The sequence below is a fragment of the Heterocephalus glaber genome, unplaced genomic scaffold, assembly GCF_053883595.1.
Source record: "Heterocephalus glaber isolate CG9 unplaced genomic scaffold, H.glaber_assembly_v1.0 deba00001461, whole genome shotgun sequence".
Classification (NCBI taxonomy): domain Eukaryota; kingdom Metazoa; phylum Chordata; class Mammalia; order Rodentia; family Bathyergidae; genus Heterocephalus; species Heterocephalus glaber.
Window position 1 is genome coordinate 40,002,432 of NW_028258308.1, and position 14,306 is coordinate 40,016,737.

At 46.3% G+C, this 14,306-nt stretch overlaps 1 long non-coding RNA gene across 1 annotated transcript in view; it reads right to left on the reverse strand.

Annotated features, from left to right (window-relative positions):
• The window catches only part of LOC101711572 (uncharacterized), a 46,489-nt gene extending 32,681 nt beyond the window's left edge, over positions 1-13,808 (reverse strand). Inside the window, exon 1 of the long non-coding RNA XR_015453486.1 lies at positions 4,237-13,808. This is a non-coding gene — a long non-coding RNA (uncharacterized LOC101711572). The remainder of the gene's footprint in view (positions 1-4,236) is intronic.
• Between the last annotated feature and the right edge of the window lie 498 nt (positions 13,809-14,306).

A 14,306-nucleotide genomic window follows, 5' to 3' on the forward strand; every position in this document is an offset into this window, starting at 1 on the left:
TAAATTGTATAATAGATATTGGGAAATGGGAAATAGGAAGAAAATGTTCAAATGGGAAGGGGAACATGGGAGGAGAGAGGGAGAAAAGAAGGAAGTGACACGAAAAAAGTGAAAATGGAAAAAGTGGAAACAAAGCTTTTGTACATAAGGAGGGGAGGGAGTGTAAGGGCGAGAATGGGATAAAATATAAAATTTATTTAAAGTTTTTTTAAAATGGCACTTCCCAGGGCCCGGGATTTAGCTCAGTGGTTTCACTGCCTGCTGCGCAAGCCCAAGGACCCAAGTTCTATCGCCGGTACCAAAAAAAAAGGCATGTCTTAAAAAAAAGACATGGTGCCCTGCCCTCCAGCTGCAGGCTATACTTCTTTTCCTACTTTTACTGGGCCCAAAATCACTTGCAGAGCCTGTTTCTTTTCCTATCTTTAATAAAATTTTGCTACTATTTAAAAACAAACAAGCCAGGCATGGTGGTGCACACCTGTAATCCCAGCACTAGGGAGGCTGAAGTAGGAGGATCACTGTGAGTTTGAGGCCAACCAGGGCTACATAGTGAGTTCAAAGTCAGCCTGAACTATATAGCGAGACCTTGTCTCCAAAAAAAGAACACAAATATATATATATTCACACATACACATATATATGTATATGTTTTTTTCTTTCAAATTCAGTGCTTAGGTTCAATTTTGATCTAATGGGGAAATTTGATTCAGTTCTCATCTAATTCAGTTTGTGACCAGAATTGTGAAAACAATTAAGTTCAAACAAAAACAAAAAATCTTTTCAATTTTAATGAGGAAAGGGGTCCCATCAAATTGAGGAATAGTTGTTCACTGGTTGCTTTTTTAGCATTTCTGATTTCTTTCAGACATGTTAAATCACTTTAATTAGCCTTAGTGATTTCTTTGGTTGAGTAATCGCTACTTGAAATAAACATTTTTGTTTCCCTGTGTATGTATGAGAAAGGGAGAGAGTGTTTGTGAACATGTATATATTTTTTTAATGGAGTGTCGCCTTCGATGAATAACTGGGACACCAGCCATGCTAAGGGCTTGTGAGGTGGAAGAAAAAGGAAGAGCTTTGTGTTTCTCTGTTGTTTGGGCCCTGCTTGGCATGAAAAAGGAAGCTCGGTTCCAGTCCCTTGGATCAGTGAAAATCAAAGGATTCTGGAAAGGTAGCCAACAGGCTCCTCTTAGAAGGATCAAGGCAGGAAGAGATTGCAGCCTGCAGAGTAAAAGCTTGAAAAAGTCAGATGATTTTCAATAGTCTACTTGAGTCACTGTTTTCTAGACACCAAAATAGCTGTTTTAAAACTGAATTGCTTGGATAGCAATGTGCACTTTAAATAATTTGGGTATTGGAATGCAGCCTCTTAAACTGAATGATTTAGGTAGAACCACTGACCATGATTTTACAAATTATGTGAAGCTGATATCTCATTCAGCAGTCATTTATTGATTTTCAATGGTCAGTACTTTTATGAGTATTTAAACTTACCAAGAATGTTCCTGGAGGCAAAGTCTGCACCCACACCTGTCCCACTCTCCTGTGATCCAGGCAGCCCAGGAGCCCAGGACAGGCCTTTGCTGTGGACCATGGCCAGACGGGGTTACCTGGTGAGGTGCAGAGTCCCTCTAGTGGCCATTTCTCTTGGTAATTGCTAATGCAGAGTACCTTCCGTCTTGGGCTTAAATTAGACTTTTGGGGAAAACAATAATGCCTGTAATCAAACATGGACACTCTGTCCAGGAGAATAATCCGACTGGCATTTGTGGCAGTTTTTGAAATGTAAATGTATTCATGTGTGTTCTTGTAAATATGTGTCTCTCAAATGTCCTTTGAAGTGGGAGGGAATCAATCTGGGGATAATTTCAAATGGAATAGAGTATTTTGATATTGTTCATTCAGAGGGTGATGTGTGCATACCTATACTGTATATATGTGATGAAAATGCATTGGCTTTTTGTGCAAACGCAACCTGCTTTCTGTACTGATGTTGGACAGTCAGTGTTTTAATGTTTCTACAGTTTTGCTATTGCACGATTTCATATTCTGCCTCTATGATGAATGGCACCCATTCTTTGTAACTGTTTAGTGCTGTAAAAAAATATTCCAAGTGTCATTAGGATTGTTGCTGCCAGAACTGATATGCATGAATGGCACTTAAAATAAATATATTATGTTAACTCTAAAAAAAAAAGAAAAGAAAACAATTAAGTTCATGAACCAAGGCACACATTTATATATATTAGAAAAAGTGGTATATACACATAGATTACTACTCTGCCATGAAGAAAGATAAACTTAGTCATTTGTAGGAAAATGGATGCACCTTGAGGCCATAATGTTAAGTGAAATAAATCAGACACACAAGCTTAAATAACTCATGGATTCCCTTATATAAGAAACCCAAAATGTAAATAAAGAGCAAGATAAAAGACAGGTAATAGGCAAAACAGAGATAGACCTTTTGCAATAAGGAAGGAGACCAAAAGATTGAGGGAGGGAAGGTGGTGGGGAGGGGAAGCAGATGAAAAAAGAAGATGTGCTATATCCTTGTACCAGTTCCCCACAAGGAATATAATCTTTATGTACTGCAAACATGAACTAATAAAAAATAAAAATTGGCAAAAAAAATTGAAACTTTGTTGAACACCTGATATGGTGGACTTTTGAATGTAGATGGAATATTATTTGCACATTTACATTGTATTTATAATTTCTTGATATGGTTTTATTCAATTTTTGGTTATTTTTTGGATTGTTTGGTTTAGTTTTTTAGACAGGGTTTTGCTATGTAGCCCAGGCTGACATCCAACTCATGGTGATCCTCCTCCCTCAGCCTCCTGATAAGCCAGAAAGGCAGGGCACGGTGCAGCTGGTTGGGTGAGGAAGCATGACCAGATCTCAGAAGACACACACCAAATAATTTCTTGTTGTTTTTTTTCGGCCGGGGGCGGGGGGGGGGGCGCGGGTACCAGGGATGAACTCAGGACCTTCTGCTTTTGAGGCAGGTGGCGGAATCACTGAGCTAAATCCCCGGCCACACCAAATAATTCTAAGACACTTCTCACAGGTTCCCTCAATGTGTGGAAAGAGTAAAAGAACACAGACCCATGAAAAGCCCACTATTGTGGCGTTCCTCATGATGGGGTCCCTTGTGTCCCCTGTGTCTTTTACTTTGGTTTTTATTTTTTCCTCTTTCACTCAGTCCAAGTTTGCTCTGCAGAGCCAGTTTCTTCCTTACCCTTCGCTTTTTTTTTTTTTTTTTTGGTACCGGGGATCGAACTCGGGTCCTTGCGCTTGCGCAGCAGGGGGCGAAACCACTGAGCTAAATCCCCAGCCCTCGCCTTTAATTTTTCAAATAATTTTGCCGGCATTTTTTGCTTGTTTTGCTCAATTCTTTGTTCAAGACAGAAAGAACTTGGAGACCGCCCCTAGAAGGAGACTACCTGCTTACACAGAGGTGCTGGTATTATAGGCATGCAGCACCACACCTGGCTTCAATTTTCTACTATTTGAGAATTTTACCTCTAAATTCATGAGAGATATTGCTCTATAGTTTTCTTTTATAATATTGTTTGTCTGTCTGGGTTTTTTCATGACAATGCTGTCCCCATAAATGAGGTGGAAAGCATTGCATCCTCCTTTGTCTTCCAAAAGGGGCTATGTGAAATCAGTGTCTTGGTTGATGCCACTGGGCCTCGAGACCTGTCTTTGAAGAAGTAACTATTTTACCTTGACCTCGTTCTCCTTGTCCACTAGGTCATAGAGGCTTTGGCCACATTACAGAGGCTGAAGCTGCAGAAGACCCTGGAAACCCTCGTGTCCTTTCCCCTCTTCATACATGAAGCAGGAACTAGGTTTGGTCCAGGGTGCTCAGTCCAGCTTTCTTTGGTGCTAACATAAATGGCAGCAACTTTGGAAGTGGAGACTTCACTTTTCAGGCCTCCTTGGGATGATCCACTTGTTACCCACCCCTTGTTCCCCTAAGGGAGACAGAATGCTTCCCTGTGTACTTGCTCTAAATAAGACGCTTCCAGGAAGTCCCTTCTGGCCACAAGTTAGAACCAGAAAAGGCAAAGGGCGAGAGCAGAGCTGGCACCCAGGCCAAGGAGGCAGAAGGTCAAAGCTTTGGCAACCAAAATCTGCCAAGGAAGAGGGAACCACAAGGGGAGTAGAGTTGCCTCTCTGAACAGAGTTAGCCAAGGAGGAAGTTGGGTCTCCTGACTCACCCACCCTGTTTCCAGCCAGTGGCTGCTCTCCGAAGTGCAGCGAAGGAAGGTGTCGAGGAATCAGCTGCACAGGAGGCGTATGACCTTCCCACAGGTCCCCAAGCACTGCTGGCAGTGCCAGCCAATAGGACCTTCCAGGATGGAAATATTACACCATCCCATCCCCTGACATAGCCAGGAGTGCCCCGGTTACTGGGAACCGGAACTGTAAACAGTGTAACAAAGGAGCTGAATACTACATTTTATTTCAGTGGCATGAGCTTAAATGTAAAAGTGCTAAAGTGACTACCAGCTACTGTATCAGAGCGTGCAGAAGCAGAGGAACTCCTGGAGGCAGGGAAATGCACTCAACAACAAACCTTATAAAGCATATGAAAATCAAAAACATAATGTACATGGTCAAGGAAAGATCGCTATGCCACATTAAGGCATTTAAAACTGAGCCAAAAGTTCAGTCCCAAAGTTGCACCAATATTATGACATGTTCTGGTTTACATTATTTGGGCTGTGTGTGGTAGTTTAGAATTTCACTTTTGGCAATACACAGGCTTCAGGCATGTGACTGGGAGTTACTACCTGGGTACAGTATTCGTTTTTTAGTTAATTTGTTTTTCTGGGGTTGGGGATTGAATCTATGACCTTTTCACCGAGGTACATCCCTATCCTTATTTAAAATTTTTTTTAGGGGCTGGGGATTTAGCTCAGTGGCACCGTGCCTGCCTTGCAAGCGCAAGGCCTACCTCGAAAGCGCAAGGTCCTGAGTTTGATCCCAGGTACCGCAAAAAAAAATTTTTTGAGACAGGGTCTGGATAATTTATAAAGTTGCTCAGGCTGAGTTTGAACTTGCGATCCTTCTGCCTCAGCTTCCTAGAATGTTGGGACTCAGACATGCGCCACCATTCCAGGCTTCAGCATCAATTTAGAGACAGAATACCCCTGGGATTTTACTTGCTTTGTTCCTATCTCTGTTCGGGGTGACATCTCCTAGCAAATAACATCCTCAGTAAATATTTGAGTGAAAGAAAGGGACCGACTCAAGGTCAAATGAACTGGTTTTATTAAAAAGAAAAAGAAATCTCGGCCCGGGGACTTAGCTCAGTGGTTCCGCTGCCTGCCTCAAAAGCGCAAGGACCCCGGTGTTCAATACCCAGTACAAAACAAAAAGAAAGAAAGAAAGAAAAAAAGAAAAGAAATCGCAAAGCAAAGCCTACTAGCTGCGAGGCACAGCAGCTAGAGGGCGCTCCGCCTGCTAGCTAACAGGCTGCGGAGCTGCCTAGTCCAACCCGGACGACATGGACGCGTCCCGGGTTTTCTCACGCTTGCACGCAGCCCGCTGACCCAGAGGCTGGGGACGGAGGCTGTGCGGGTGCATCTTGCAGCCCAGGATGCTGTCACATCCTGCTCCTGGAGTAAGGGAATGACAAGCTTGCAGTAGAACCCCTGGGCACACAGGCGGAGGCCCACACACAGGACAAACCCGCGTTCAGGGAGCAGAAGTAGCTTTTGTCTTGTTTTTGCAGTGTTGGAGATTCGAGCTGAGAGCCTTGCACAAAGTAGGCAAATCCACATGCCAGCCCCTGACTATTAGATTTAGATGGGATGGTAAGGTAGGGGCCAATGATAAGATTCATGTCCTTGTAGGAAAACAAGAGGTCTGGCATAGTGCTGCACACCTCTACTTCTAGCACTCAGGCTGGGACTGGAGCATCTGAGTATGAAGCCAGCTTGAGCGCCACAAGATACTGTCTCAAAACATAAAACAGTGCCGAGTGTGGTGGCGTACGCCTGTGATCCCAGCACCTGGGAGGCTGAGGCAGGAGGATCACTGACAGTTTGAGGGCAGCCTGGGCTACATAATGAGTTCACGACCAGCCTGCATTCCACAGTGGAGACCCTGTCTGAAACAATCAATCAATCAATCAGTGGCTGAGCATAGTGGTACATGCCTGTAATCCCTGTGCTGGGGGGGGGGGGGCGGGTTTGAAGCAGGAGGATCACAAGTTTTTGGGTTGGTTTTTTTTTTTTTTTTTTTGCATCGGGGATCAAACTTGGGACCTTGCACTTGCAGGTGGTGGAACCACTGAGCTAAATCCCTGGCCTGAGGATCACAAGATTAAAGTGGGCCTGGGTAATTAGCAATTTAGGGAGACCCTGTCTGAAAAAAGAAAAAAGAAAAAGAATGGGGTGTAGCTCAGTGCGAAGGGCCTAGGTTTAACTCACAGCACCAGACACATGTCAAATCAGTCTGCTGCAGACAGGCAGGTCTGCCCACACCCTGCCGGGTCCCCAGTCGAGCGGAACACATGCCGAATCAGCCCGCTGCAGACAGGCAGGTCTGTGCACGCCCTACCGAGGTCCTGAGTCACGCAGAAGACACTGAATCACCCCACTGCAGACAGGCAGCCACCTGATTCCACATTACCAAGGCGCAGAGGACACCAGACCACCAGACCAAGGTACTGAGTCCCACTGTTCCCGGCCCAGAGGTAGGGGCTTCTGAGCCGTCGTCCCACTGCTCCTGGTCCAGAGGAAGGGGCTTCCCGGTCACCATCCCTCCCACTGCTCCCAGCCCAGAGGAAAGGGCGTTTGGGCCACCTTCTGTCCCGCTGCTCCTGGCCCAGAGGAAGGGGTTTCCCAGCCACCATCCCTCCGGCTGCTCCCAGCCCACAGGAAAGGGCTTTTGGGTCACCATCCCTACCGCTGCTCCCGGCCCCTGTCCCACCTCACCCAGCTCAGAGGAGGTAATCCGTGCAGGTGCTAACAGCCCCCCGCCCCAGTCGAAATGAGAAAACACATAAATAAGTCTCAAAGCCAGACTTCCAGATCACCTACAGCAACCCCAAAGGGAAATGAGATGGAACCCTCTGATACTCAACCACCTGGACCCACTGAACTGGCAACAAAAGGGGATCTGGAAAAAATGAAATCAGAAATAATTTCTCAGATAACAGGAGAAATTGTGCCCTTAGTGCAAGACATGATTAATAAAACTCACAGCACCAGTAAAGGGGGGAGAGGCTGGGGTTTGGTTCAGTGAAGAAGCCCTAGGCTCAATCCCCAGTATCACCATAAAAAATAAAGGGCCGGGGTGGTGGGGCTACAGTGAGTTTGAGGCCCACGTAGAATACATGGCAAGACTGTCTCAAAAAAAAATATGGAGGGAGAGCAGAAGAAAGTATGAGCCCTAGAGCCCACCCTCTCTCTCTGCCCCTGAGCACAGACTGCAGCCACTCAAGGTCAGGAAAAGGGTTGTCACGGGAGCCTAATCATCCAGCACCTTGGGCTTCCCTGCTCAGGCTCTGTCATGCTGACTGAACACTCCTGGCCTCCTCCATGTTCTTTGTTGTTCTGAGGATGGCTTCCCCGCTCAGGTCAAACCCCTCATCGAAAGCTCCCACCTGTTCCCAGCTCCCCCACTCACGGCCCCTGGAGCATGGGACTCACTGACATGGTGGGCGGGTGTGGGCTTTGGACCAAGCAGGAAGCAAACCTGTCCACGCCTGGGCCGGGAAGGGGCAGACTGACCCCAACCCAGCCTTCCTCTCCCTCTTGTGGGAAGGGGAGGTTCTGAAATGGTTGTGAGAACATTTCCATGATTCCATTCGAATGTGGCCTCTTACACAGCTGCAGGTGCCACCAGAGCTCTGTCAACATTCATACCATTTATTTTATGTTTTGAGACAAGGTCTCACTATGTAGCCCAGGATGGCCTTGAACTTGTGGCGATCCTCCTGCCTCAGGCTCCCAAATTCTGGGATTACAGGTGTGGGCCACCATGTCCAGAAACATTTCTTCCTTATTTGTAGTGTCAAGGTATTTGTCATGCTCATCATTTGCAGAGCCTTTAACTAAACAGAAAAACACTAGAAGAGAAGGGATTCGGGGGTGACAATGAGTATTTGGAACTAAAGATCTTGACTCTTCACTGGGTGCCCAAGAGGACTGTGGACTTGGTGAACTGTGATCACAGTGCGTTTAGGCCCAGGACCTGCTCTGGACTGCTCCACACAGCCTCTCCTTGTTGTCCTCTCTCCACTGTGCTAGAGACTTCTCTCGCCCAGGACGGCGGTCCCACTCCGAACCCTTTCCCTCCTCCTCTGGTCCTGGGGGGTTGACCTAAGGCTACGCATCAATGGGCTCCCTTGTCCTTTGTCTTCCTGCAGGATTAGGCTGTCGGGAACCCCAGAGGCAGGTGGCCGGTGAGCAGACTGTGACGGCCCTCAGCTGTCCTAGGGCAGAAGGGACAGCTCCTGTGTGCTGGCTTCCCCACTCAGACTACTTTCTCCTGCACCTCAGTAGCCACTCCCTTCCCAGGAAGGAAGGAAAGAAGGAAGGAAGGAAGGAAGGAGAGAGACAGGTAGACCCTCAAATGACTACAGGGTAAGAGATTTGAAAGAACTGAAAAGAGCTGGGCTTGGTGGTGCACACTTGTAATCCCAGCACTCCAGAGGCTGAGGCAAGAGAATTGTCATAAGTTCAAGGCCAACCTGGGCTTCGTAGTGAGCTCAAAACCAGCCTGAATTACAGAGCGAGACCCTGTCTCAAAAAAACTGGCTCTTACTGTGAGAAATAACCATGCTTAAAAAAAAGAAAGAAAGAAAGAACCATGCCTTTGAGTTTCTAGAGGCAAAGCAGAACTGAGACTCACAATGCCACTGCCAACGAGAACAAAGGGACTGCATGCTGGAACCGGAGACTCAGCATTAAGGTTTTCATCAGCCTTGGCTGGGATTGCAAATCAGGAGAAAAAGGAAGGGAGAGAAGGCAGACAGGCCACAGAGCATGCCAGCCATGCCCAGGATGGACAAGATCTGGGGAACCCTGGCCAAGGCCAAGAGCCCCACTCGGTCTGCTCTGTGCTCTTCGCCTTCATCCCCGTAGCTGCCACTTCCTCATCTCACACAGCAGCCCTTCCCAAAGCCGCAGGCCTGCACACCTGTCAGAAAAGAATGCACTACGTGTGATTCGTGAGTGTGTGAGAGGAGGGCTGGGATCCCTCCATGCTCTTCTTCTTTTTTGAAATTTTTTCAGTACCAAGGATCGAACTCAGGACCTTGTACTTGTGAGGCAGGCGTGGCGTCACTGAGCTACATCCTGGCCCCCTCAATGCTCTTCTTACAGTACACGTTTTCATTACATAATGATGGAATGTGGGAAGCAAATGTAAATTCTTACTAAGTAACATAATATGATTTTTATTTTGTTTGTGGGTTTTTGGTACCAGGGATCGAACTCAGGTCCTGTGAGGCAGGCAACGGAACCACTGAGCTAAATCCTGGACCCTAACACGATTTTTAAAAGGGAACAAAGGAAGCACACACCTGAATGGGTAACATGAAGTGGTACCTGTGATATTATTATCAATACTGTTATTAACAATAGCATTTATATTGTGTTTTGAAAAATAAAAGTGCATTCTAGTGTTAAAAAAAAAAGGAGCAAAAGAGAAAGTAAGCTCCATGAATAATTTTTGTTCCCCCCCTGTGTCTAAAATAATGCTTAGGCCCCAGTACCTACGAAATAGATAAGTGTCCCAGACCTGCTCAAGTATGTAAGGAAGTTACAAGCACTATAAAAATATGTTCTGGCCACAAGCATACTTAATACAACAGCAATAAAAAATACATTTCAAACAGTCCTATTTTAGGGGACTCAAGAGTTTAAAAGGAATTAAGGGATAGCATCCATTCTAATATCTATTTTTTCTAGGACTGTGTATTAACCTGTGGACTGTGACATATCTTTGCCTAAGACTGCTAATCTAAAAATTAAACATTCAGAACCAATACACAGTGGGCCTATATTTTCTCTGTAGCTTTTGTTACTTGTAGTCTTTATGCAGTCTAAGAACACGTTCTGCCTTCTCTCAAAATCCCTTGCTTTTGAGTAATTTGCTTTTGAATTTATAAGTACCTTACCTCATTATACACCATATTATTTCTATCAGATTAAACCCTGACTGACCCATAAGATGTTGAAGATATATTTCTTCATATACTAAACATTTAAAGGCACATACTTTTATACCCAGCTCTTGTAAAGCCATGGGTTGGAAAAGCTTTTAAACATAAACCAATATATCTAGTCCTAAGAACTTAGCAATGAATAAGTGCAACCACTACCCATTTACTGGTTTTTCAATAAGTTAACATGTTAAAGGAGAGGACAGTCCCTTAGAAGTGTGAAATTCTGCTGCTGCACAATCATCTTCTTTATTCAAGAAACCTGATATTGTCTTCAGAACTCACTCCAGAAACCACCTTCTTGGGACATCAGCAAACATTCAGGGCAAAAGACACACAAAGCAAACACAGGTCAAAGAGGGTGAAGAGCCAGAGGGCCAGCGCTGGGAGTGTCCTGGAAGCCCGTTGGTCCCAGAACCAGTGGCTGCACTGGTTCTGCTCGGCCACAACCACAACCAGGATACACGGGGACACCCGAGGCAGGGTCCTGAAAGCAGGGTGACTCCTCAGCCCCAGGAAATCCAGTAACCCTTACTGCACAGCCACCAAAGACCAAGGGACCATGGCCAGTGGGGAAGTAGGAGTGTCTTCGGCCACACACACACATTCACACGCCAAGGCTTTGGTCCCAGTCTCCCTCAGTCCCTCCCCAGCCGAGGCCTTCCCCATTCAGCCTCCATGACACAGAAGCCAGGCAGTTACTCAGAAGCGCTCTCTCGCTCTTGCTCTCTCGCTCGCTCACTCTCTCTCTCTCCCTCTCCCTCTTTTCCTCTCTCTCTCTCTCTCTCTCTCTCTCTGTCTCTCAGCACTTATGGATGCTTCATTACATAGGGGTGGTTTTTGTTTCGTTTCGTTTTTGGTTCCTTTGTTTTTGTGACAGTCTTACTATGTAGCCTCCGTTGGCCTCAAGCTCAAGATCCTCCTGCCTCAGCTTCTAGAATGCTGGGACTTCAGATGTTCTCCACTTCTCGAGGCTGGCACAACTGATGGCATCATTGGCCCCTGGAGATCCATTTAACCTTCAGCTTCGGTCCCCTCCTCTATCCAGAGGCTGGACATCCCAATCGTGTAAGCATGCCTCAGTCTTGCAGGTGACTGGCTCCCATCCCAAAGCAATCTAAAAATCCCCTCCCCCAGCCACCAGCTGTCTCATTAACACACAGAAGGAGGAGCTAAGGGGAGAGATTCCCAGTGGTGAACTTGTGTTTGGAAGGCTCTGAGTGTTCAAAGATTTAAGTAGGATTTTAGTGGCTCCAAGCACAATCTGCAGACTTTACTTCATCACTGTGTCCAAGACCAAATTCTTGGGGACCCCCCTCTCAGTACTTTGTCCCCATGTTCATCCAGCAGAACAAAACTGCACTAAGATGAACACTGAGTTCCCAGGCTGGGCTCAGATCTTCCATCCTCCTGCCTCAGCTTTCCTGAGTGCTGAGATTACATCCATTCGCCTCTACACCCAGCCTGTTTTCTTTCTTTTGACCTCTACAAGTACTGAAATAATCATGATAAATGAAATCAAAATAGGTTTTTTTAAAAGCCTCTTTGAGCAGCCAGAAACAAGTATGGTTTGCAGCTATGGCTGCAGCAGCCAGAGGGATTACCAACTGCCTCTCTGAGGTAGATGCGGTGACAGGGAGTCAGCACGAAGCCCTGCCCCATGGGAGCTGCAGTTCTGTGATGTGTGAAATACACACTGGTCTCTGTCATGTTGCCTCATGCTCTTCAACCCTTGGGTTTTTCCCAGTGATAAGCGTGTCTTTGGTATGTCAATGTATGTCAGTGAAATGGTTGTACTCCCAGCACTGGGGAGGCTGAGGCAGGAGGATTGCTGTGAGTTCAAGGCCAGCCTGGGCTACATGGTGAGTTCTGAACGGCATAGCAATACCCTGTCTTGAAGAAGAACTGGGGGGCGGGGGAGACCAAGACAATAAAACAGTTGGGACCTGCTTGGGGCTGCAGTTATATCTACTGGGCAACATTGTGATTAAACAGTCATGCATAATGAGACCTCCACAAAAACCCATCCCAGCTCTCTGGGAACCTGAGGCTGGAGGGTCACACATTTGAGCCCAGCCTGGGCAACTTGGCAAAATCCTGTCTCAAAATAAAAAAGGCTAGAACTGTAGCTCAGTGGTAAAGGAGGAAGATCACACACACAGGCACACGTAATCATAAAATGTTAATGCTCAGAGTCTTCAGAGATCTTTAGATCCATCCCTGTCCAACAGACACGACATCTTATGGGAGCCATTTCTCAGTGGCACAGGCTGGAACCCACAGCCCTCACCCCGGGTTAGGCCACTCTCACACCTTCTAGCTGTCTTATCTTTGGAAGGGAACAGCTATCTTTGCGTGAGGAGCAGTCTTCTAGTGGGCTGCCAAGGAGTCCCCAGTCTACTCTGGCCCCAACCCGCCAGCCCATTTTTGGCTTTTTGGGTTTTTTTGAGATAGGTCTGGCTCTGTAGTTCAAACTGGCCTTGAATTCACTATGTAACCCAGGCTGGCCTCAAACTCAAGGTTATCCTCCTGTTTCAGCCTCCCGAATGCTGGTATTACAGGCATGTGCCCATTTTATTTACATATTTACTTAGTGTTTTCTTTTGAGACAGCTATGTGATCCAGGGCAGGCTTGAACTTGCTATGTAACCCAACTGGGCTCTAACTTACAATACTTGTTCCCCAAAGGGAGAAGGGTAAACCACTTTGTTCTCCGTTGTGGTGAGAAAAGGGCTGGCCTGCATAGGAGAGGACACTGGGTTCTTCTCCTGCCTCAGATATTTAGCAGTTGTGTGTTCTTTTCCAAACCCTTGCTCCTCCTTGGGCTTCAGTTTTCTGCTGTTTGTTTTTTATTTTTTTAATAAAATGAGGTCCATGTTTATATACTGCATTGTTTCTCTGGTGTGAGAAACCAAAAGTGGAAATAAGGACTAAAATGTGTAATAGATGTTGGGAAATGGGAAGAAAATGTTCAAATGGGAAGGGGAACAAAGGAGTCGGGAGGGAGAAAGGAAGGAAGGGACAAGAAAGAAAGTAGAAAATAGAAGGAAAAAAAATGAAACAAAGCTTTTGTACACAGAAAGGGGGAAATGGGAAAAAAGAGGCGGGATGTATCACCTACAGGTGCAAATCCCCTATGATGAGTGTTATCATTAGGTAAGCCTAAAATGTACCAAGAAATGTTTTGCTATTAAGAAGAGAAATAAATAAAATGGGGTTAATAACCTACGATGTGCCTGCCAGAACAAAAATCTGATGATTCCATCATTTTGCAGGACCTCAGCTGGGCGAGCCCCGCCCGCAGGGAGGAAGGGTCTAAGAACTTTAGAACTGTTTTCACACAGTCAATTAGTAGACCAGTGTTATCTAACAGAAACACTGATTTTGCCGGGCTGGTGACTGAACCCAGGTCCTGGTGCATGCTAAGCAAGCACTCTATCACTTAACTATACTTCTAGCCCAAAATATAATATACCTGTAATCCTAGTATTCTGGGAGGCTGAGGCAGGACTGCAAGTTCAGGCTTAGCCTACGAAACACAATGAGACCCTGCCTCAAAATTTAAAAAGGGCTGAGGATGTAACTCAATGTGAATGTGAAGGCCCCGTGTTCAATCCCCAGTCACCACCACCACCACCCCACCCCACCCCGCCTACCACCACCAAAAAAATATTCCCAGTGTAAGGCTATTTGCCTAGTATGTGGCTACAGAGAGAAAAGAAAATCCTACCTTTGAAAGATCCTTTAACAATCTGGACTTTCATTTCCCTTTTCAGTTTTCTCCTCTCCCACTGAAAGATATGGCCACCTGGTGTAAACTCTTCTAACCCATAGGGCCTCTTCGTCCTTTCTGCATTTTTCCTTTCCACCGGAGAGCTCTTGAGGACAGTCTCACTCAGGCGTGCCCAGTGGACGCTCTGGGCACAGGACCGAACGCAGGGGCTCTGGGACCGTCAACCCAGCCCACTTCTCGGCCCTCCCCGCTCCTCAGCAGCGCTAGCCCGAACCCAGCGGCTGATCCTCACCGTCCCACCCTCCTCCAAGGCCGGGGACGAGCACTGTTGGGCCATTTCTTCATAGCTGGTCACTTCGTGAAAGGTGAAGAACACGC